At 47.2% G+C, this 16,998-nt stretch overlaps 54 non-coding genes and 1 pseudogene across 54 annotated transcripts; all 55 read right to left on the reverse strand.

The window, feature by feature from the left end:
• Nucleotides 1-31: 31 nt before the first annotated feature.
• Nucleotides 32-156, reverse strand: LOC140174052 (5S ribosomal RNA; annotated as a pseudogene).
• A 163-nt stretch (nucleotides 157-319) lies between these two features.
• Nucleotides 320-438, reverse strand: LOC140173963 (5S ribosomal RNA). Its single transcript, XR_011863143.1, has one exon. It is a non-coding gene; the product is annotated as a 5S ribosomal RNA (ribosomal RNA).
• A 188-nt stretch (nucleotides 439-626) lies between these two features.
• On the reverse strand, nucleotides 627-744 carry LOC140173902 (5S ribosomal RNA). The gene has a single exon (XR_011863079.1). It is a non-coding gene; the product is annotated as a 5S ribosomal RNA (ribosomal RNA).
• Nucleotides 745-930: 186 nt separating this feature from the next.
• Nucleotides 931-1,049, reverse strand: LOC140173965 (5S ribosomal RNA). Its single transcript, XR_011863145.1, has one exon. It is a non-coding gene; the product is annotated as a 5S ribosomal RNA (ribosomal RNA).
• A 188-nt stretch (nucleotides 1,050-1,237) lies between these two features.
• LOC140174009 (5S ribosomal RNA) lies at nucleotides 1,238-1,356 on the reverse strand. The gene has a single exon (XR_011863190.1). It is a non-coding gene; the product is annotated as a 5S ribosomal RNA (ribosomal RNA).
• A 194-nt stretch (nucleotides 1,357-1,550) lies between these two features.
• On the reverse strand, nucleotides 1,551-1,666 carry LOC140174002 (5S ribosomal RNA). Its single transcript, XR_011863183.1, has one exon. It is a non-coding gene; the product is annotated as a 5S ribosomal RNA (ribosomal RNA).
• A 188-nt stretch (nucleotides 1,667-1,854) lies between these two features.
• On the reverse strand, nucleotides 1,855-1,973 carry LOC140173861 (5S ribosomal RNA). Its single transcript, XR_011863036.1, has one exon. It is a non-coding gene; the product is annotated as a 5S ribosomal RNA (ribosomal RNA).
• Nucleotides 1,974-2,161: 188 nt separating this feature from the next.
• LOC140173970 (5S ribosomal RNA) lies at nucleotides 2,162-2,280 on the reverse strand. Its single transcript, XR_011863150.1, has one exon. It is a non-coding gene; the product is annotated as a 5S ribosomal RNA (ribosomal RNA).
• Nucleotides 2,281-2,472: 192 nt separating this feature from the next.
• On the reverse strand, nucleotides 2,473-2,590 carry LOC140173909 (5S ribosomal RNA). Its single transcript, XR_011863088.1, has one exon. It is a non-coding gene; the product is annotated as a 5S ribosomal RNA (ribosomal RNA).
• A 191-nt stretch (nucleotides 2,591-2,781) lies between these two features.
• Nucleotides 2,782-2,900, reverse strand: LOC140173862 (5S ribosomal RNA). Its single transcript, XR_011863037.1, has one exon. It is a non-coding gene; the product is annotated as a 5S ribosomal RNA (ribosomal RNA).
• Nucleotides 2,901-3,090: 190 nt separating this feature from the next.
• On the reverse strand, nucleotides 3,091-3,209 carry LOC140173863 (5S ribosomal RNA). The gene has a single exon (XR_011863038.1). It is a non-coding gene; the product is annotated as a 5S ribosomal RNA (ribosomal RNA).
• Nucleotides 3,210-3,398: 189 nt separating this feature from the next.
• Nucleotides 3,399-3,514, reverse strand: LOC140174021 (5S ribosomal RNA). Its single transcript, XR_011863202.1, has one exon. It is a non-coding gene; the product is annotated as a 5S ribosomal RNA (ribosomal RNA).
• Nucleotides 3,515-3,703: 189 nt separating this feature from the next.
• On the reverse strand, nucleotides 3,704-3,821 carry LOC140173918 (5S ribosomal RNA). The gene has a single exon (XR_011863098.1). It is a non-coding gene; the product is annotated as a 5S ribosomal RNA (ribosomal RNA).
• Nucleotides 3,822-4,010: 189 nt separating this feature from the next.
• Nucleotides 4,011-4,129, reverse strand: LOC140173973 (5S ribosomal RNA). Its single transcript, XR_011863153.1, has one exon. It is a non-coding gene; the product is annotated as a 5S ribosomal RNA (ribosomal RNA).
• Nucleotides 4,130-4,321: 192 nt separating this feature from the next.
• LOC140173864 (5S ribosomal RNA) lies at nucleotides 4,322-4,440 on the reverse strand. Its single transcript, XR_011863039.1, has one exon. It is a non-coding gene; the product is annotated as a 5S ribosomal RNA (ribosomal RNA).
• A 187-nt stretch (nucleotides 4,441-4,627) lies between these two features.
• LOC140173976 (5S ribosomal RNA) lies at nucleotides 4,628-4,746 on the reverse strand. Its single transcript, XR_011863156.1, has one exon. It is a non-coding gene; the product is annotated as a 5S ribosomal RNA (ribosomal RNA).
• A 192-nt stretch (nucleotides 4,747-4,938) lies between these two features.
• Nucleotides 4,939-5,057, reverse strand: LOC140173979 (5S ribosomal RNA). Its single transcript, XR_011863159.1, has one exon. It is a non-coding gene; the product is annotated as a 5S ribosomal RNA (ribosomal RNA).
• Nucleotides 5,058-5,247: 190 nt separating this feature from the next.
• On the reverse strand, nucleotides 5,248-5,366 carry LOC140173865 (5S ribosomal RNA). Its single transcript, XR_011863040.1, has one exon. It is a non-coding gene; the product is annotated as a 5S ribosomal RNA (ribosomal RNA).
• Nucleotides 5,367-5,551: 185 nt separating this feature from the next.
• LOC140173981 (5S ribosomal RNA) lies at nucleotides 5,552-5,670 on the reverse strand. The gene has a single exon (XR_011863161.1). It is a non-coding gene; the product is annotated as a 5S ribosomal RNA (ribosomal RNA).
• A 194-nt stretch (nucleotides 5,671-5,864) lies between these two features.
• LOC140173919 (5S ribosomal RNA) lies at nucleotides 5,865-5,982 on the reverse strand. The gene has a single exon (XR_011863099.1). It is a non-coding gene; the product is annotated as a 5S ribosomal RNA (ribosomal RNA).
• A 183-nt stretch (nucleotides 5,983-6,165) lies between these two features.
• Nucleotides 6,166-6,284, reverse strand: LOC140173984 (5S ribosomal RNA). Its single transcript, XR_011863164.1, has one exon. It is a non-coding gene; the product is annotated as a 5S ribosomal RNA (ribosomal RNA).
• Nucleotides 6,285-6,474: 190 nt separating this feature from the next.
• On the reverse strand, nucleotides 6,475-6,593 carry LOC140173866 (5S ribosomal RNA). Its single transcript, XR_011863041.1, has one exon. It is a non-coding gene; the product is annotated as a 5S ribosomal RNA (ribosomal RNA).
• Nucleotides 6,594-6,783: 190 nt separating this feature from the next.
• On the reverse strand, nucleotides 6,784-6,902 carry LOC140173988 (5S ribosomal RNA). Its single transcript, XR_011863169.1, has one exon. It is a non-coding gene; the product is annotated as a 5S ribosomal RNA (ribosomal RNA).
• Nucleotides 6,903-7,091: 189 nt separating this feature from the next.
• Nucleotides 7,092-7,210, reverse strand: LOC140173989 (5S ribosomal RNA). The gene has a single exon (XR_011863170.1). It is a non-coding gene; the product is annotated as a 5S ribosomal RNA (ribosomal RNA).
• Nucleotides 7,211-7,403: 193 nt separating this feature from the next.
• On the reverse strand, nucleotides 7,404-7,521 carry LOC140173920 (5S ribosomal RNA). Its single transcript, XR_011863100.1, has one exon. It is a non-coding gene; the product is annotated as a 5S ribosomal RNA (ribosomal RNA).
• Nucleotides 7,522-7,704: 183 nt separating this feature from the next.
• LOC140173867 (5S ribosomal RNA) lies at nucleotides 7,705-7,823 on the reverse strand. Its single transcript, XR_011863042.1, has one exon. It is a non-coding gene; the product is annotated as a 5S ribosomal RNA (ribosomal RNA).
• A 192-nt stretch (nucleotides 7,824-8,015) lies between these two features.
• Nucleotides 8,016-8,134, reverse strand: LOC140173991 (5S ribosomal RNA). The gene has a single exon (XR_011863172.1). It is a non-coding gene; the product is annotated as a 5S ribosomal RNA (ribosomal RNA).
• Nucleotides 8,135-8,321: 187 nt separating this feature from the next.
• LOC140173959 (5S ribosomal RNA) lies at nucleotides 8,322-8,439 on the reverse strand. Its single transcript, XR_011863139.1, has one exon. It is a non-coding gene; the product is annotated as a 5S ribosomal RNA (ribosomal RNA).
• Nucleotides 8,440-8,629: 190 nt separating this feature from the next.
• On the reverse strand, nucleotides 8,630-8,748 carry LOC140173906 (5S ribosomal RNA). Its single transcript, XR_011863086.1, has one exon. It is a non-coding gene; the product is annotated as a 5S ribosomal RNA (ribosomal RNA).
• A 187-nt stretch (nucleotides 8,749-8,935) lies between these two features.
• Nucleotides 8,936-9,054, reverse strand: LOC140173993 (5S ribosomal RNA). The gene has a single exon (XR_011863174.1). It is a non-coding gene; the product is annotated as a 5S ribosomal RNA (ribosomal RNA).
• Nucleotides 9,055-9,245: 191 nt separating this feature from the next.
• On the reverse strand, nucleotides 9,246-9,364 carry LOC140173995 (5S ribosomal RNA). The gene has a single exon (XR_011863176.1). It is a non-coding gene; the product is annotated as a 5S ribosomal RNA (ribosomal RNA).
• Nucleotides 9,365-9,555: 191 nt separating this feature from the next.
• Nucleotides 9,556-9,674, reverse strand: LOC140173997 (5S ribosomal RNA). The gene has a single exon (XR_011863178.1). It is a non-coding gene; the product is annotated as a 5S ribosomal RNA (ribosomal RNA).
• A 191-nt stretch (nucleotides 9,675-9,865) lies between these two features.
• Nucleotides 9,866-9,984, reverse strand: LOC140173868 (5S ribosomal RNA). The gene has a single exon (XR_011863043.1). It is a non-coding gene; the product is annotated as a 5S ribosomal RNA (ribosomal RNA).
• A 188-nt stretch (nucleotides 9,985-10,172) lies between these two features.
• Nucleotides 10,173-10,291, reverse strand: LOC140173869 (5S ribosomal RNA). Its single transcript, XR_011863044.1, has one exon. It is a non-coding gene; the product is annotated as a 5S ribosomal RNA (ribosomal RNA).
• A 188-nt stretch (nucleotides 10,292-10,479) lies between these two features.
• LOC140174001 (5S ribosomal RNA) lies at nucleotides 10,480-10,598 on the reverse strand. Its single transcript, XR_011863182.1, has one exon. It is a non-coding gene; the product is annotated as a 5S ribosomal RNA (ribosomal RNA).
• A 195-nt stretch (nucleotides 10,599-10,793) lies between these two features.
• Nucleotides 10,794-10,912, reverse strand: LOC140174005 (5S ribosomal RNA). Its single transcript, XR_011863186.1, has one exon. It is a non-coding gene; the product is annotated as a 5S ribosomal RNA (ribosomal RNA).
• A 194-nt stretch (nucleotides 10,913-11,106) lies between these two features.
• LOC140174007 (5S ribosomal RNA) lies at nucleotides 11,107-11,225 on the reverse strand. The gene has a single exon (XR_011863188.1). It is a non-coding gene; the product is annotated as a 5S ribosomal RNA (ribosomal RNA).
• Nucleotides 11,226-11,412: 187 nt separating this feature from the next.
• Nucleotides 11,413-11,531, reverse strand: LOC140174008 (5S ribosomal RNA). Its single transcript, XR_011863189.1, has one exon. It is a non-coding gene; the product is annotated as a 5S ribosomal RNA (ribosomal RNA).
• A 185-nt stretch (nucleotides 11,532-11,716) lies between these two features.
• LOC140174011 (5S ribosomal RNA) lies at nucleotides 11,717-11,835 on the reverse strand. The gene has a single exon (XR_011863192.1). It is a non-coding gene; the product is annotated as a 5S ribosomal RNA (ribosomal RNA).
• A 185-nt stretch (nucleotides 11,836-12,020) lies between these two features.
• LOC140174012 (5S ribosomal RNA) lies at nucleotides 12,021-12,139 on the reverse strand. The gene has a single exon (XR_011863193.1). It is a non-coding gene; the product is annotated as a 5S ribosomal RNA (ribosomal RNA).
• Nucleotides 12,140-12,327: 188 nt separating this feature from the next.
• On the reverse strand, nucleotides 12,328-12,446 carry LOC140173870 (5S ribosomal RNA). The gene has a single exon (XR_011863045.1). It is a non-coding gene; the product is annotated as a 5S ribosomal RNA (ribosomal RNA).
• Nucleotides 12,447-12,634: 188 nt separating this feature from the next.
• LOC140174014 (5S ribosomal RNA) lies at nucleotides 12,635-12,753 on the reverse strand. The gene has a single exon (XR_011863195.1). It is a non-coding gene; the product is annotated as a 5S ribosomal RNA (ribosomal RNA).
• Nucleotides 12,754-12,942: 189 nt separating this feature from the next.
• Nucleotides 12,943-13,061, reverse strand: LOC140173871 (5S ribosomal RNA). Its single transcript, XR_011863046.1, has one exon. It is a non-coding gene; the product is annotated as a 5S ribosomal RNA (ribosomal RNA).
• Nucleotides 13,062-13,250: 189 nt separating this feature from the next.
• On the reverse strand, nucleotides 13,251-13,369 carry LOC140174015 (5S ribosomal RNA). Its single transcript, XR_011863196.1, has one exon. It is a non-coding gene; the product is annotated as a 5S ribosomal RNA (ribosomal RNA).
• Nucleotides 13,370-13,559: 190 nt separating this feature from the next.
• LOC140174017 (5S ribosomal RNA) lies at nucleotides 13,560-13,678 on the reverse strand. The gene has a single exon (XR_011863198.1). It is a non-coding gene; the product is annotated as a 5S ribosomal RNA (ribosomal RNA).
• A 190-nt stretch (nucleotides 13,679-13,868) lies between these two features.
• LOC140174019 (5S ribosomal RNA) lies at nucleotides 13,869-13,987 on the reverse strand. The gene has a single exon (XR_011863200.1). It is a non-coding gene; the product is annotated as a 5S ribosomal RNA (ribosomal RNA).
• A 184-nt stretch (nucleotides 13,988-14,171) lies between these two features.
• Nucleotides 14,172-14,290, reverse strand: LOC140173872 (5S ribosomal RNA). The gene has a single exon (XR_011863047.1). It is a non-coding gene; the product is annotated as a 5S ribosomal RNA (ribosomal RNA).
• A 180-nt stretch (nucleotides 14,291-14,470) lies between these two features.
• Nucleotides 14,471-14,588, reverse strand: LOC140173974 (5S ribosomal RNA). The gene has a single exon (XR_011863154.1). It is a non-coding gene; the product is annotated as a 5S ribosomal RNA (ribosomal RNA).
• Nucleotides 14,589-14,782: 194 nt separating this feature from the next.
• Nucleotides 14,783-14,901, reverse strand: LOC140173873 (5S ribosomal RNA). The gene has a single exon (XR_011863048.1). It is a non-coding gene; the product is annotated as a 5S ribosomal RNA (ribosomal RNA).
• Nucleotides 14,902-15,092: 191 nt separating this feature from the next.
• Nucleotides 15,093-15,211, reverse strand: LOC140174020 (5S ribosomal RNA). The gene has a single exon (XR_011863201.1). It is a non-coding gene; the product is annotated as a 5S ribosomal RNA (ribosomal RNA).
• A 190-nt stretch (nucleotides 15,212-15,401) lies between these two features.
• On the reverse strand, nucleotides 15,402-15,520 carry LOC140174022 (5S ribosomal RNA). The gene has a single exon (XR_011863203.1). It is a non-coding gene; the product is annotated as a 5S ribosomal RNA (ribosomal RNA).
• Nucleotides 15,521-15,713: 193 nt separating this feature from the next.
• LOC140174025 (5S ribosomal RNA) lies at nucleotides 15,714-15,832 on the reverse strand. Its single transcript, XR_011863205.1, has one exon. It is a non-coding gene; the product is annotated as a 5S ribosomal RNA (ribosomal RNA).
• Nucleotides 15,833-16,022: 190 nt separating this feature from the next.
• LOC140173966 (5S ribosomal RNA) lies at nucleotides 16,023-16,140 on the reverse strand. Its single transcript, XR_011863146.1, has one exon. It is a non-coding gene; the product is annotated as a 5S ribosomal RNA (ribosomal RNA).
• A 187-nt stretch (nucleotides 16,141-16,327) lies between these two features.
• On the reverse strand, nucleotides 16,328-16,446 carry LOC140174029 (5S ribosomal RNA). Its single transcript, XR_011863209.1, has one exon. It is a non-coding gene; the product is annotated as a 5S ribosomal RNA (ribosomal RNA).
• A 189-nt stretch (nucleotides 16,447-16,635) lies between these two features.
• LOC140173990 (5S ribosomal RNA) lies at nucleotides 16,636-16,753 on the reverse strand. Its single transcript, XR_011863171.1, has one exon. It is a non-coding gene; the product is annotated as a 5S ribosomal RNA (ribosomal RNA).
• Nucleotides 16,754-16,998: the final 245 nt, after the last annotated feature.

Consider the following 16,998-nt stretch of genomic DNA (forward strand, 5'->3'; position numbering starts at 1 on the left):
AAAAAAAAAAAAAAAAAAAAAAAAAAAAAAAAGGGTGCAACACGAGGACTTCCCAGGAGGTCACCCATCCTAGTACTACTCTCGCCCAAGCACGCTTAACTGCGGAGTTCTGATGGGATCCGGTGCATTAGTTATGATCCCAAAATATGCGCACATAATTATCATATGCATGTCTCGCGACGTAGGGTAAGTCGAGCTGCGAATCCCTGCGGGGGCCCGTGCGAGCTTGCCTAAAATCAGGTCATTGAGACTCGCTTTAGCTAAACTATTCAAGATAGCGCGTTTAAAGAACGAGGGTAAGCACGACGTAAAAAAAAAAGAGGTGCAACACGAGGACTTCCCAGGAGGTCACCCATCCTAGTACTACTCTCGCCCAAGCACGCTTAACTGCGGAGTTCTGATGGGATCCGGTGCATTAGTGCTGGTATGATCGCACCTATTAAAATATGCGCACATAATTATCATATGCATGTCTTGCGACGTAGGGTAAGTCGAGCTGCGAATCCCGGGGCCCGTGCGAGCTTGCCTAAAATCAGGTCATTGAGACTCGCTTTAGCTAAACTATTCAAGATAGCGCCGTTTAAAGAACGAGGGTAAGCACGACGTAAAAAAAAAAAAAAAAAAAAGAGGTGCAACACGGGACTTCCCAGGAGGTCACCCATCCTAGTACTACTCTCGCCCAAGCACGCTTAACTGCGGAGTTCTGATGGGATCCGGTGCATTAGTGCTGGTATGATCGCACCTATTAAAATGCGCACATAATTATCATATGCATGTCTCGCGACGTAGGGTAAGTCGAGCTGCGAAATCCCTGCGGGGCCCGTGCGAGCTTGCCTAAAATCAGGTCATTGAGACTCGCTTTAGCTAAACTATTCAAGATAGCGCCGTTTAAAGAACGAGGGTAAGCACGACGTAAAAAAAAAAAAAAAAGAGGTGCAACACGAGGACTTCCCAGGAGGTCACCCATCCTAGTACTACTCTCGCCCAAGCACGCTTAACTGCGGAGTTCTGATGGGATCCGGTGCATTAGTGCTGGTATGATCGCACCTATTAAAATATGCGCACATAATTATCATATGCATGTCTCGCGACGTAGGGTAAGTCGAGCTGCAATCCCTGCGGGGCCCGTGCGAGCTTGCCTAAAATCAGGTCATTGAGACTCGCTTTAGCTAAAACTATCAAGATAGCGCGTTTAAAGAACGAGGGTAAGCACGACGTAAAAAAAAAAAAAAAAAAAGAGGTGCAACAGAGGACTTCCCCAGGAGGTCACCCATCCTAGTACTACTCTCGCCCAAGCACGCTTAACTGCGGAGTTCTGATGGGATCCGGTGCATTAGTGCTGGTATGATCGCACCTATTATAATATGCGCACATAATTATCATATGCATGTCTTGCGACGTAGGGTAAGTCGAGCTGCGAACCCTGCGGGGCCCGTGCGAGCTTGCCTAAAATGAGGTCATTGAGACTCGCTTTAGCTAAACTATTCAAGATAGCGCCGTTTAAAGAACGAGGGTAAGCACGACGTAAAAAAAAAAAAAAAAAAAAAAAAGAGGTGCAACACGAGGACTTCCAGGAGGTCACCCATCCTAGTACTACTCGCCCAAGCACGCTTAACTGCGGAGTTCTGATGGGATCCGGTGCATTAGTGCTGGTATGATCGCACCTATTAAAATATGCGCACATAATTATATGCATGTCTCGCGACGTAGGGTAAGTCGAGCTGCGAATCCCTGCGGGGCCCGTGCGAGCTTGCCTAAAATCAGGTCATTGAGACTCGCTTTAGCTAAACTATTCAAGATAGCGCCGTTTAAAGAACGAGGGTAAGCACGACGTAAAAAAAAAAAAAAAAAAAAAAGGTGCAACACGAGGACTTCCCAGGAGGTCACCCATCCTAGTACTACTCTCGCCCAAGCACGCTTAACTGCGGAGTTCTGATGGGATCCGGTGCATTAGTGCTGGTATGATCGCACCTATTAAATATGCGCACATAATTATCATATGCATGTCTTGCGACGTAGGGTAAGTCGAGCTGCGAATCCCTGCGGGGCCCGTGCGAGCTTGCCTAAAATCAGGTCATTGAGACTCGCTTTAGCTAAACTATTCAAGATAGCGCCGTTTAAAGAACGAGGGTAAGCACGACGTAAAAAAAAAAAAAAAAAAGAGGTGCAACACGAGGACTTCCCAGGAGGTCACCCATCCTAGTACTACTCTCGCCCAAGCACGCTTAACTGCGGAGTTCTGATGGGATCCGGTGCATTAGTGCTGGTATGATCGCACCTATTAAATATGCGCACATAATTATCATATGCATGTCTCGCGACGTAGGGTAAGTCGAGCTGCGAATCCCTGCGGGGCCCGTGCGAGCTTGCCTAAAATCAGGTCATTGAGACTCGCTTTAGCTAAACTATCAAGATAGCGCCGTTTAAAGAACGAGGGTAAGCACGACGTAAAAAAAAAAAAAAAAAAAAAAAGAGGTGCAACACAGGACTTCCCAGGAGGTCACCCATCCTAGTACTACTCTCGCCCAAGCACGCTTAACTGCGGAGTTCTGATGGGATCCGGTGCATTAGTGCTGGTATGATCGCACCTATTAAAATATGCGCACATAATTATCATATGCATGTCTCGCGACGTAGGGTAAGTCGAGTGCAAATCCCTGCGGGGCCCGTGCGAGCTTGCCTAAAATCAGGTCATTGAGACTCGCTTTAGCTAAACTATTCAAGATAGCGCCGTTTAAAGAACGAGGGTAAGCACGACGTAAAAAAAAAAAAAAAAAAAAAAAGGTGCAACACGAGGACTTCCCAGGAGGTCACCCATCCTAGTACTACTCTCGCCCAAGCACGCTTAACTGCGGAGTTCTGATGGGATCCGGTGCATTAGTGCTGGTATGATCGCACCTATTAAATATGCGCACATAATTATCATATGCATGTCTCGCGACGTAGGGTAAGTCGAGCTGCGAATCCCTGCGGGGCCCGTGCGAGCTTGCCTAAAATCAGGTCATTGAGACTCGCTTTAGCTAAACTATTCAAGATAGCGCCGTTTAAAGAACGAGGGTAAGCACGACGTAAAAAAAAAAAAAAAAAAAAAAGGTGCAACACGAGGACTTCCCAGGAGGTCACCCATCCTAGTACTACTCTCGCCCAAGCACGCTTAACTGCGGAGTTCTGATGGGATCCGGTGCATTAGTGCTGGTATGATCGCACCTATTAAAATATGCGCACATAATTATCATATGCATGTCTCGCGACGTAGGGTAAGTCGAGCTGCGAATCCCTGCGGGGCCCGTGCGAGCTTGCCTAAAATCAGGTCATTGAGACTCGCTTTAGCTAAACTATTCAAGATAGCGCCGTTTAAAGAACGAGGGTAAGCACGACGTAAAAAAAAAAAAAAAAAAGAGGTGCAACACGAGGACTTCCCAGGAGGTCACCCATCCTAGTACTACTCTCGCCCAAGCACGCTTAACTGCGGAGTTCTGATGGGATCTGCATTAGTGCTGGTATGATCGCACCTATTAAATATGCGCACATAATTATCATATGCATGTCTCGCGACGTAGGGTAAGTCGAGCTGCAATCCCTGCGGGGCCCGTGCGGCTTGCCTAAAATCAGGTCATTGAGACTCGCTTTAGCTAAACTATTCAAGATAGCGCCGTTTAAAGAACGAGGGTAAGCACGACGTAAAAAAAAAAAAAAAAAAAAAGAGGTGCAACACGAGGACTTCCAGGAGGTCACCCATCCTAGTACTACTCTCGCCCAAGCACGCTTAACTGCGGAGTTCTGATGGGATCCGGTGCATTAGTGCTGGTATGATCGCACCTATTAAATATGCGCACATAATTATCATATGCATGTCTCGCGACGTAGGGTAAGTCGAGCTGCGAATCCCTGCGGGGCCCGTGCGAGCTTGCCTAAAATCAGGTCATTGAGACTCGCTTTAGCTAAACTATTCAAGATAGCGCCGTTTAAAGAACGAGGGTAAGCACGACGTAAAAAAAAAAAAAAAAAAAGAGGTGCAACACGAGGACTTCCCAGGAGGTCACCCATCCTAGTACTACTCTCGCCCAAGCACGCTTAACTGCGGAGTTCTGATGGGATCCGGTGCATTAGTGCTGGTATGATCGCACCTATTAAATATGCGCACATAATTATCATATGCATGTCTCGCGACGTAGGGTAAGTCGAGCTGCGAATCCCTGCGGGGCCCGTGCGAGCTTGCCTAAAATCAGGTCATTGAGACTCGCTTTAGCTAAACTATTCAAGATAGCGCCGTTTAAAGAACGAGGGTAAGCACGACGTAAAAAAAAAAAAAAAAAAAAAAAAGGTGCAACACGAGGACTTCCCAGGAGGTCACCCATCCTAGTACTACTCTCGCCCAAGCACGCTTAACTGCGGAGTTCTGATGGGATCCGGTGCATTAGTGCTGGTATGATCGCACCTATTAAAATATGCGCACATAATTATCATATGCATGTCTCGCGACGTAGGGTAAGTCGAGCTGCGAATCCCTGCGGGGCCCGTGCGAGCTTGCCTAAAATCAGGTCATTGAGACTCGCTTTAGCTAAACTAAGATAGCGCCGTTTAAAGAACGAGGGTAAGCACGACGTAAAAAAAAAAAAAAAAAAAAGAGGTGCAACACGAGGACTTCCCAGGAGGTCACCCATCCTAGTACTACTCTCGCCCAAGCACGCTTAACTGCGGAGTTCTGATGGGATCCGGTGCATTAGTGCTGGTATGATCGCACCTATTAAATATGCGCACATAATTATCATATGCATGTCTCGCGACGTAGGGTAAGTCGAGCTGCGAATCCCTGCGGGGCCCGTGCGAGCTTGCCTAAAATCAGGTCATTGAGACTCGCTTTAGCTAAACTATTCAAGATAGCGCCGTTTAAAGAACGAGGGTAAGCACGACGTAAAAAAAAAAAAAAAAAAAAAAGAGGTGCAACACGAGGACTTCCCAGGAGGTCACCCATCCTAGTACTACTCTCGCCCAAGCACGCTTAACTGCGGAGTTCTGATGGGATCCGGTGCATTAGTGCTGGTATGATCGCACCTATTAAAATATGCGCACATAATTATCATATGCATGTCTCGCGACGTAGGGTAAGTCGAGCTGCGAATCCCTGCGGGCCCGTGCGAGCTTGCCTAAAATCAGGTCATTGAGACTCGCTTTAGCTAAACTATTCAAGATAGCGCCGTTTAAAGAACGAGGGTAAGCACGACGTAAAAAAAAAAAAAAAAAAAAAAGGTGCAACACGAGGACTTCCCAGGAGGTCACCCATCCTAGTACTACTCTCGCCCAAGCACGCTTAACTGCGGAGTTCTGATGGGATCCGGTGCATTAGTGCTGGTATGATCGCACCTATTAAATATGCGCACATAATTATCATATGCATGTCTCGCGACGTAGGGTAAGTCGAGCTGCGAATCCCTGCGGGGCCCGTGCGAGCTTGCCTAAAATCAGGTCATTGAGACTCGCTTTAGCTAAACTATCAAGATAGCGCCGTTTAAAGAACGAGGGTAAGCACGACGTAAAAAAAAAAAAAAAAGAGGTGCAACACGAGGACTTCCCAGGAGGTCACCCATCCTAGTACTACTCTCGCCCAAGCACGCTTAACTGCGGAGTTCTGATGGGATCCGGTGCATTAGTGCTGGTATGATCGCACCTATTAAAATGCGCACATAATTATCATATGCATGTCTCGCGACGTAGGGTAAGTCGAGCTGCGAATCCCTGCGGGGCCCGTGCGAGCTTGCCTAAAATCAGGTCATTGAGACTCGCTTTAGCTAAACTATTCAAGATAGCGCCGTTTAAAGAACGAGGGTAAGCACGACGTAAAAAAAAAAAAAAAAAAAAAAAAAGAGGTGCAACACGAGGACTTCCAGGAGGTCACCCATCCTAGTACTACTCTCGCCCAAGCACGCTTAACTGCGGAGTTCTGATGGGATCCGGTGCATTAGTGCTGGTATGATCGCACCTATTAAATATGCGCACATAATTATCATATGCATGTCTCGCGACGTAGGGTAAGTCGAGCTGCGAATCCCTGCGGGGCCCGTGCGAGCTTGCCTAAAATCAGGTCATTGAGACTCGCTTTAGCTAAACTATTCAAGATAGCGCCGTTTAAAGAACGAGGGTAAGCACGACGTAAAAAAAAAAAAAGAGGTGCAACACGAGGACTTCCCAGGAGGTCACCCATCCTAGTACTACTCTCGCCCAAGCACGCTTAACTGCGGAGTTCTGATGGGATCCGGTGCATTAGTGCTGGTATGATCGCACCTATTAAATATGCGCACATAATTATCATATGCATGTCTTGCGACGTAGGGTAAGTCGAGCTGCGAATCCCTGCGGGCCCGTGCGAGCTTGCCTAAAATCAGGTCATTGAGACTCGCTTTAGCTAAACTATTCAAGATAGCGCGTTTAAAGAACGAGGGTAAGCACGACGTAAAAAAAAAAAAAAAAAAAAAAAAGGTGCAACACGAGGACTTCCCAGGAGGTCACCCATCCTAGTACTACTCTCGCCCAAGCACGCTTAACTGCGGAGTTCTGATGGGATCCGGTGCATTAGTGCTGGTATGATCGCACCTATTAAATATGCGCACATAATTATCATATGCATGTCTCGCGACGTAGGGTAAGTCGAGCTGCGAATCCCTGCGGGGCCCGTGCGAGCTTGCCTAAAATCAGGTCATTGAGACTCGCTTTAGCTAAACTATTCAAGATAGCGCGTTTAAAGAACGAGGGTAAGCACGACGTAAAAAAAAAAAAAAAAAAAAAGAGGTGCAACACGAGGACTTCCCAGGAGGTCACCCATCCTAGTACTACTCTCGCCCAAGCACGCTTAACTGCGGAGTTCTGATGGGATCCGGTGCATTAGTGCTGGTATGATCGCACCTATTAAAATGCGCACATAATTATCATATGCATGTCTCGCGACGTAGGGTAAGTCGAGTGCGAATCCCTGCGGGGCCCGTGCGAGCTTGCCTAAAATCAGGTCATTGAGACTCGCTTTAGCTAAACTATTCAAGATAGCGCCGTTTAAAGAACGAGGGTAAGCACGACGTAAAAAAAAAAAAAAAAAAAAAGAGGTGCAACACGAGGACTTCCCAGGAGGTCACCCATCCTAGTACTACTCTCGCCCAAGCACGCTTAACTGCGGAGTTCTGATGGGATCCGGTGCATTAGTGCTGGTATGATCGCACCTATTAAATATGCGCACATAATTATCATATGCATGTCTTGCGACGTAGGGTAAGTCGAGCTGCGAATCCCTGCGGGGCCCGTGCGAGCTTGCCTAAAATCAGGTCATTGAGACTCGCTTTAGCTAAACTATTCAAGATAGCGCCGTTTAAAGAACGAGGGTAAGCACGACGTAAAAAAAAAAAAAAAAAAAAAAAGAGGTGCAACACGAGGACTTCCAGGAGGTCACCCATCCTAGTACTACTCTCGCCCAAGCACGCTTAACTGCGGAGTTCTGATGGGATCCGGTGCATTAGTGCTGGTATGATCGCACCTATTAAATATGCGCACATAATTATCATATGCATGTCTCGCGACGTAGGGTAAGTCGAGCTGCGAATCCCTGCGGGGCCCGTGCGAGCTTGCCTAAAATCAGGTCATTGAGACTCGCTTTAGCTAAACTATTCAAGATAGCGCCGTTTAAAGAACGAGGGTAAGCACGACGTAAAAAAAAAAAAAAAGGTGCAACACGAGGACTTCCCAGGAGGTCACCCATCCTAGTACTACTCTCGCCCAAGCACGCTTAACTGCGGAGTTCTGATGGGATCCGGTGCATTAGTGCTGGTATGATCGCACCTATTAAATATGCGCACATAATTATCATATGCATGTCTCGCGACGTAGGGTAAGTCGAGCTGCGAATCCCTGCGGGGCCCGTGCGAGCTTGCCTAAAATCAGGTCATTGAGACTCGCTTTAGCTAAACTATTCAAGATAGCGCCGTTTAAAGAACGAGGGTAAGCACGACGTAAAAAAAAAAAAAAAAAAAAAAGAGGTGCAACACGAGGACTTCCCAGGAGGTCACCCATCCTAGTACTACTCTCGCCCAAGCACGCTTAACTGCGGAGTTCTGATGGGATCCGGTGCATTAGTGCTGGTATGATCGCACCTATTAAATGCGCACATAATTATCATATGCATGTCTCGCGACGTAGGGTAAGTCGAGCTGCGAAATCCCTGCGGGGCCCGTGGAGCTTGCCTAAAATCAGGTCATTGAGACTCGCTTTAGCTAAACTATTCAAGATAGCGCCGTTTAAAGAACGAGGGTAAGCACGACGTAAAAAAAAAAAAAAAAAAAAAGGTGCAACACGAGGACTTCCCAGGAGGTCACCCATCCTAGTACTACTCTCGCCCAAGCACGCTTAACTGCGGAGTTCTGATGGATCCGGTGCATTAGTGCTGGTATGATCGCACCTATTAAAATATGCGCACATAATTATCATATGCATGTCTCGCGACGTAGGGTAAGTCGAGCTGCGAATCCCTGCGGGGCCCGTGCGAGCTTGCCTAAAATAGGTCATTGAGACTCGCTTTAGCTAAACTATTCAAGATAGCGCCGTTTAAAGAACGAGGGTAAGCACGACGTAAAAAAAAAAAAAAAAAAAAAGAGTGCAACACGAGGACTTCCCAGGAGGTCACCCATCCTAGTACTACTCTCGCCCAAGCACGCTTAACTGCGGAGTTCTGATGGGATCCGGTGCATTAGTGCTGGTATGATCGCACCTATTAAATATGCGCACATAATTATCATATGCATGTCTCGCGACGTAGGGTAAGTCGAGCTGCGAATCCCTGCGGGGCCCGTGGAGCTTGCCTAAAATCAGGTCATTGAGACTCGCTTTAGCTAAACTATTCAAGATAGCGCCGTTTAAAGAACGAGGGTAAGCACGACGTAAAAAAAAAAAAAAAAAAGAGGTGCAACACGAGGACTTCCCAGGAGGTCACCCATCCTAGTACTACTCTCGCCCAAGCACGCTTAACTGCGGAGTTCTGATGGGATCCGGTGCATTAGTGCTGGTATGATCGCACCTATTAAAATATGCGCACATAATTATCATATGCATGTCTCGCGACGTAGGGTAAGTCGAGCTGCGAATCCCTGCGGGGCCCGTGCGAGCTTGCCTAAAATCAGGTCATTGAGACTCGCTTTAGCTAAACTATTCAAGATAGCGCCGTTTAAAGAACGAGGGTAAGCACGACGTAAAAAAAAAAAAAAAAAAAAGAGGTGCAACACGAGGACTTCCCAGGAGGTCACCCATCCTAGTACTACTCTCGCCCAAGCACGCTTAACTGCGGAGTTCTGATGGGATCCGGTGCATTAGTGCTGGTATGATCGCACCTATTAAATATGCGCACATAATTATCATATGCATGTCTCGCGACGTAGGGTAAGTCGAGCTGCGAATCCTGCGGGGCCCGTGCGAGCTTGCCTAAAATCAGGTCATTGAGACTCGCTTTAGCTAAACTATTCAAGATAGCGCCGTTTAAAGAACGAGGGTAAGCACGACGTAAAAAAAAAAAAAAAAAAAAAAGAGGTGCAACACGAGGACTTCCCAGGAGGTCACCCATCCTAGTACTACTCTCGCCCAAGCACGCTTAACTGCGGAGTTCTGATGGGATCCGGTGCATTAGTGCTGGTATGATCGCACCTATTAAATATGCGCACATAATTATCATATGCATGTCTCGCGACGTAGGGTAAGTCGAGCTGCGAATCCCTGCGGGGCCCGTGCGAGCTTGCCTAAAATCAGGTCATTGAGACTCGCTTTAGCTAAACTATTCAAGATAGCGCCGTTTAAAGAACGAGGGTAAGCACGACGTAAAAAAAAAAAAAAAAAAAAAAAGGTGCAACACGAGGACTTCCCAGGAGGTCACCCATCCTAGTACTACTCTCGCCCAAGCACGCTTAACTGCGGAGTTCTGATGGGATCCGGTGCATTAGTGCTGGTATGATCGCACCTATTAAAATATGCGCACATAATTATCATATGCATGTCGCGACGTAGGGTAAGTCGAGCTGCGAATCCCTGCGGGGCCCGTGCGAGCTTGCCTAAAATCAGGTCATTGAGACTCGCTTTAGCTAAACTATTCAAGATAGCGCCGTTTAAAGAACGAGGGTAAGCACGACGTAAAAAAAAAAAAAAAAAAAAAGGTGCAACACGAGGACTTCCCAGGAGGTCACCCATCCTAGTACTACTCTCGCCCAAGCACGCTTAACTGCGGAGTTCTGATGGGATCCGGTGCATTAGTGCTGGTATGATCGCACCTATTAAATATGCGCACATAATTATCATATGCATGTCTCGCGACGTAGGGTAAGTCGAGCTGCGAATCCCTGCGGGCCCGTGCGAGCTTGCCTAAAATCAGGTCATTGAGACTCGCTTTAGCTAAACTATTCAAGATAGCGCGTTTAAAGAACGAGGGTAAGCACGACGTAAAAAAAAAAAAAAAAAAAAGAGGTGCAACACGAGGACTTCCCAGGAGGTCACCCATCCTAGTACTACTCTCGCCCAAGCACGCTTAACTGCGGAGTTCTGATGGGATCCGGTGCATTAGTGCTGGTATGATCGCACCTATTAAAATATGCGCACATAATTATCATATGCATGTCTCGCGACGTAGGGTAAGTCGAGCTGCGAATCCCTGCGGGGCCCGTGCGAGCTTGCCTAAAATCAGGTCATTGAGACTCGCTTTAGCTAAACTATTCAAGATAGCGCCGTTTAAAGAACGAGGGTAAGCACGACGTAAAAAAAAAAAAAAAAAAAAAAAAGAGGTGCAACACGAGGACTTCCCAGGAGGTCACCCATCCTAGTACTACTCTCGCCCAAGCACGCTTAACTGCGGAGTTCTGATGGGATCCGGTGCATTAGTGCTGGTATGATCGCACCTATTAAATATGCGCACATAATTATCATATGCATGTCTCGCGACGTAGGGTAAGTCGAGCTGCGAATCCCTGCGGGGCCCGTGCGAGCTTGCCTAAAATCAGGTCATTGAGACTCGCTTTAGCTAAACTATTCAAGATAGCGCCGTTTAAAGAACGAGGGTAAGCACGACGTAAAAAAAAAAAAAAAAAAAAAAAAGAGGTGCAACACGAGGACTTCCCAGGAGGTCACCCATCCTAGTACTACTCTCGCCCAAGCACGCTTAACTGCGGAGTTCTGATGGGATCCGGTGCATTAGTGCTGGTATGATCGCACCTATTAAAATATGCGCACATAATTATCATATGCATGTCTCGCGACGTAGGGTAAGTCGAGTGCGAATCCCTGCGGGGCCCGTGCGAGCTTGCCTAAAATCAGGTCATTGAGACTCGCTTTAGCTAAACTATTCAAGATAGCGCCGTTTAAAGAGAGGAGGTAAGCACGACGTAAAAAAAAAAAAAAAAAGAGGTGCAACACGAGGACTTCCCAGGAGGTCACCCATCCTAGTACTACTCTCGCCCAAGCACGCTTAACTGCGGAGTTCTGATGGGATCCGGTGCATTAGTGCTGGTATGATCGCACCTATTAAAATGCGCACATAATTATCATATGCATGTCTCGCGACGTAGGGTAAGTCGAGTGCAATCCCTGCGGGGCCCGTGCGAGCTTGCCTAAAATCAGGTCATTGAGACTCGCTTTAACTAAACTATTCAAGATAGCGCGTTTAAAGAACGAGGGTAAGCACGACGTAAAAAAAAAAAAAAAAAAAGAGGTGCAACACGAGGACTTCCCAGGAGGTCACCCATCCTAGTACTACTCTCGCCCAAGCACGCTTAACTGCGGAGTTCTGATGGGATCCGGTGCATTAGTGCTGGTATGATCGCACCTATTAAATATGCGCACATAATTATCATATGCATGTCTTGCGACGTAGGGTAAGTCGAGCTGCGAATCCCTGCGGGGCCCGTGCGAGCTTGCCTAAAATCAGGTCATTGAGACTCGCTTTAGCTAAACTATTCAAGATAGCGCCGTTTAAAGAACGAGGGTAAGCACGACGTAAAAAAAAAAAAAAAGAGGTGCAACACGAGGACTTCCCAGGAGGTCACCCATCCTAGTACTACTCTCGCCCAAGCACGCTTAACTGCGGAGTTCTGATGGGATCCGGTGCATTAGTGCTGGTATGATCGCACCTATTAAAATATGCGCACATAATTATCATATGCATGTCTCGCGACGTAGGGTAAGTCGAGCTGCGAATCCCTGCGGGGCCCGTGCGAGCTTGCCTAAAATCAGGTCATTGAGACTCGCTTTAGCTAAACTATTCAAGATACCGTTTAAAGAACGAGGGTAAGCACGACGTAAAAAAAAAAAAAAAAAAAAAAGGTGCAACACGAGGACTTCCCAGGAGGTCACCCATCCTAGTACTACTCTCGCCCAAGCACGCTTAACTGCGGAGTTCTGATGGGATCCGGTGCATTAGTGCTGGTATGATCGCACCTATTAAATATGCGCACATAATTATCATATGCATGTCTTGCGACGTAGGGTAAGTCGAGCTGCGAATCCCTGCGGGGCCGTGCGAGCTTGCCTAAAATCAGGTCATTGAGACTCGCTTTAGCTAAACTATTCAAGATAGCGCCGTTTAAAGAACGAGGGTAAGCACGACGTAAAAAAAAAAAAAAAAAAAGAGGTGCAACACGAGGACTTCCCAGGAGGTCACCCATCCTAGTACTACTCTCGCCCAAGCACGCTTAACTGCGGAGTTCTGATGGGATCCGGTGCATTAGTGCTGGTATGATCGCACCTATTAAATATGCGCACATAATTATCATATGCATGTCTCGCGACGTAGGGTAAGTCGAGCTGCGAATCCCTGCGGGGCCCGTGCGAGCTTGCCTAAAATCAGGTCATTGAGACTCGCTTTAGCTAAACTATTCAAGATAGCGCCGTTTAAAGAACGAGGGTAAGCACGACGTAAAAAAAAAAAAAAAAAAAAAGGTGCAACACGAGGACTTCCCAGGAGGTCACCCATCCTAGTACTACTCTCGCCCAAGCACGCTTAACTGCGGAGTTCTGATGGGATCCGGTGCATTAGTGCTGGTATGATCGCACCTATTAAATATGCGCACATAATTATCATATGCATGTCTCGCGACGTAGGGTAAGTCGAGTGCGAATCCCTGCGGGGCCCGTGCGAGCTTGCCTAAAATCAGGTCATTGAGACTCGCTTTAGCTAAACTATTCAAGATAGCGCCGTTTAAAGAACGAGGGTAAGCACGACGTAAAAAAAAAAAAAAAAAAAAGAGGTGCAACACGAGGACTTCCCAGGAGGTCACCCATCCTAGTACTACTCTCGCCCAAGCACGCTTAACTGCGGAGTTCTGATGGGATCCGGTGCATTAGTGCTGGTATGATCGCACCTATTAAATATGCGCACATAATTATCATATGCATGTCTCGCGACGTAGGGTAAGTCGAGCTGCGAATCCCTGCGGGGCCCGTGCGAGCTTGCCTAAAATGAGGTCATTGAGACTCGCTTTAGCTAAACTATTCAAGATAGCGCCGTTTAAAGAACGAGGGTAAGCACGACGTAAAAAAAAAAAAAAAAAAAAGAGGTGCAACACGAGGACTTCCCAGGAGGTCACCCATCCTAGTACTACTCTCGCCCAAGCACGCTTAACTGCGGAGTTCTGATGGGATCCGGTGCATTAGTGCTGGTATGATCGCACCTATTAAAATATGCGCACATAATTATCATATGCATGTCTCGCGACGTAGGGTAAGTCGAGCTGCGAATCCCTGCGGGGCCCGTGCGAGCTTGCCTAAAATCAGGTCATTGAGACTCGCTTTAGCTAAACTATTCAAGATAGCGCCGTTTAAAGAACGAGGGTAAGCACGACGTAAAAAAAAAAAAAAAAAAAGAGGTGCAACACGAGGACTTCCCAGGAGGTCACCCATCCTAGTACTACTCTCGCCCAAGCACGCTTAACTGCGGAGTTCTGATGGGATCCGGTGCATTAGTGCTGGTATGATCGCACCTATTAAATATGCGCACATAATTATCATATGCATGTCTCGCGACGTAGGGTAAGTCGAGCTGCGAATCCCTGCGGGGCCCGTGCGAGCTTGCCTAAAATCAGGTCATTGAGACTCGCTTTAGCTAAACTATTCAAGATAGCGCCGTTTAAAGAACGAGGGTAAGCACGACGTAAAAAAAAAAAAAAAAGGTGCAACACGAGGACTTCCCAGGAGGTCACCCATCCTAGTACTACTCTCGCCCAAGCACGCTTAACTGCGGAGTTCTGATGGGATCCGGTGCATTAGTGCTGGTATGATCGCACCTATTAAAATATGCGCACATAATTATCATATGCATGTCTCGCGACGTAGGGTAAGTCGAGCTGCGAATCCCTGCGGGGCCCGTGGAGCTTGCCTAAAATCAGGTCATTGAGACTCGCTTTAGCTAAACTATTCAAGATAGCGCCGTTTAAAGAACGAGGGTAAGCACGACGTAAAAAAAAAAAAGGTGCAACACGAGGACTTCCCAGGAGGTCACCCATCCTAGTACTACTCTCGCCAAGCACGCTTAACTGCGGAGTTCTGATGGGATCCGGTGCATTAGTGCTGGTATGATCGCACCTATTAAAATATGCGCACATAATTATCATATGCATGTCTCGCGACGTAGGGTAAGTCGAGCTGCGAATCCCTGCGGGGCCCGTGCGAGCTTGCCTAAAATCAGGTCATTGAGACTCGCTTTAGCTAAACTATTCAAGATAGCGCCGTTTAAAGAACGAGGGTAAGCACGACGTAAAAAAAAAAAAAAAAAAAAAAAAAGGTGCAACACGAGGACTTCCCAGGAGGTCACCCATCCTAGTACTACTCTCGCCCAAGCACGCTTAACTGCGGAGTTCTGATGGGATCCGGTGCATTAGTGCTGGTATGATCGCACCTATTAAAATATGCGCACATAATTATCATATGCATGTCTCGCGACGTAGGGTAAGTCGAGTGCGAATCCCTGCGGGGCCCGTGCGAGCTTGCCTAAAATCAGGTCATTGAGACTCGCTTTAGCTAAACTATTCAAGATAGCGCCGTTTAAAGAACGAGGGTAAGCACGACGTAAAAAAAAAAAAAAAAAAAAAGAGGTGCAACACGAGGACTTCCCAGGAGGTCACCCATCCTAGTACTACTCTCGCCCAAGCACGCTTAACTGCGGAGTTCTGATGGGATCCGGTGCATTAGTGCTGGTATGATCGCACCTATTATAATATGCGCACATAATTATCATATGCATGTCTCGCGACGTAGGGTAAGTCGAGCTGCGAATCCCTGCGGGGCCCGTGCGAGCTTGCCTAAAATCAGGTCATTGAGACTCGCTTTAGCTAAACTATTCAAGATAGCGCCGTTTAAAGAACGAGGGTAAGCACGACGTAAAAAAAAAAAAAAAAAAAGAGGTGCAACACGAGGACTTCCCAGGAGGTCACCCATCCTAGTACTACTCTCGCCCAAGCACGCTTAACTGCGGAGTTCTGATGGGATCCGGTGCATTAGTGCTGGTATGATCGCACCTATTAAAATATGCGCACATAATTATCATATGCATGTCTCGCGACGTAGGGTAAGTCGAGCTGCGAATCCCTGCGGGGCCCGTGCGAGCTTGCCTAAAATCAGGTCATTGAGACTCGCTTTAGCTAAACTATTCAAGATAGCGCCGTTTAAAGAACGAGGGTAAGCACGACGTAAAAAAAAAAAAAAAAAAAAAAGAGGTGCAACACGAGGACTTCCCAGGAGGTCACCCATCCTAGTACTACTCTCGCCCAAGCACGCTTAACTGCGGAGTTCTGATGGGATCCGGTGCATTAGTGCTGGTATGATCGCACCTATTAAAATATGCGCACATAATTATCATATGCATGTCTCGCGACGTAGGGTAAGTCGAGCTGCGAATCCCTGCGGGGCCCGTGCGAGCTTGCCTAAAATCAGGTCATTGAGACTCGCTTTAGCTAAACTATTCAAGATAGCGCCGTTTAAAGAACGAGGGTAAGCACGACGTAAAAAAAAAAAAAAAAAAAAAAGTGCAACACGAGGACTTCCCAGGAGGTCACCCATCCTAGTACTACTCTCGCCCAAGCACGCTTAACTGCGGAGTTCTGATGGATCCGGTGCATTAGTGCTGGTATGATCGCACCTATTAATATGCGCACATAATTATCATATGCATGTCTCGCGACGTAGGGTAAGTCGAGCTGCGAATCCCTGCGGGGCCGTGCGAGCTTGCCTAAAATCAGGTCATTGAGACTCGCTTTAGCTAAACTATTCAAGATAGCGCGTTTAAAGAACGAGGGTAAGCACGACGTAAAAAAAAAAAAAAAAAAAAGAGGTGCAACACGAGGACTTCCCAGGAGGTCACCCATCCTAGTACTACTCTCGCCCAAGCACGCTTAACTGCGGAGTTCTGATGGGATCCGGTGCATTAGTGCTGGTATGATCGCACCTATTAAAATATGCGCACATAATTATCATATGCATGTCTCGCGACGTAGGGTAAGTCGAGCTGCGAATCCCTGCGGGCCCGTGCGAGCTTGCCTAAAATCAGGTCATTGAGACTCGCTTTAGCTAAACTATTCAAGATAGCGCGTTTAAAGAACGAGGGTAAGCACGACGTAAAAAAAAAAAAAAAAAAAAAGAGTGCAACACGAGGACTTCCCAGGAGGTCACCCATCCTAGTACTACTCTCGCCCAAGCACGCTTAACTGCGGAGTTCTGATGGATCCGGTGCATTAGTGCTGGTATGATCGCACCTATTAAATATGCGCACATAATTATCATATGCATGTCTCGCGACGTAGGGTAAGTCGAGCTGCGAATCCCTGCGGGGCCCGTGCGAGCTTGCCTAAAATCAGGTCATTGAGACTCGCTTTAGCTAAACTATTCAAGATAGCGCCGTTTAAAGAACGAGGGTAAGCACGACGTAAAAAAAAAAAAAAAAAAAAAAAAAAGAGGTGCAACACGAGGACTTCCCAGGAGGTCACCCATCCTAGTACTACT

The sequence above is a fragment of the Arachis hypogaea genome, chromosome 6, assembly GCF_003086295.3.
Source record: "Arachis hypogaea cultivar Tifrunner chromosome 6, arahy.Tifrunner.gnm2.J5K5, whole genome shotgun sequence".
NCBI classification, from domain to species: domain Eukaryota; kingdom Viridiplantae; phylum Streptophyta; class Magnoliopsida; order Fabales; family Fabaceae; genus Arachis; species Arachis hypogaea.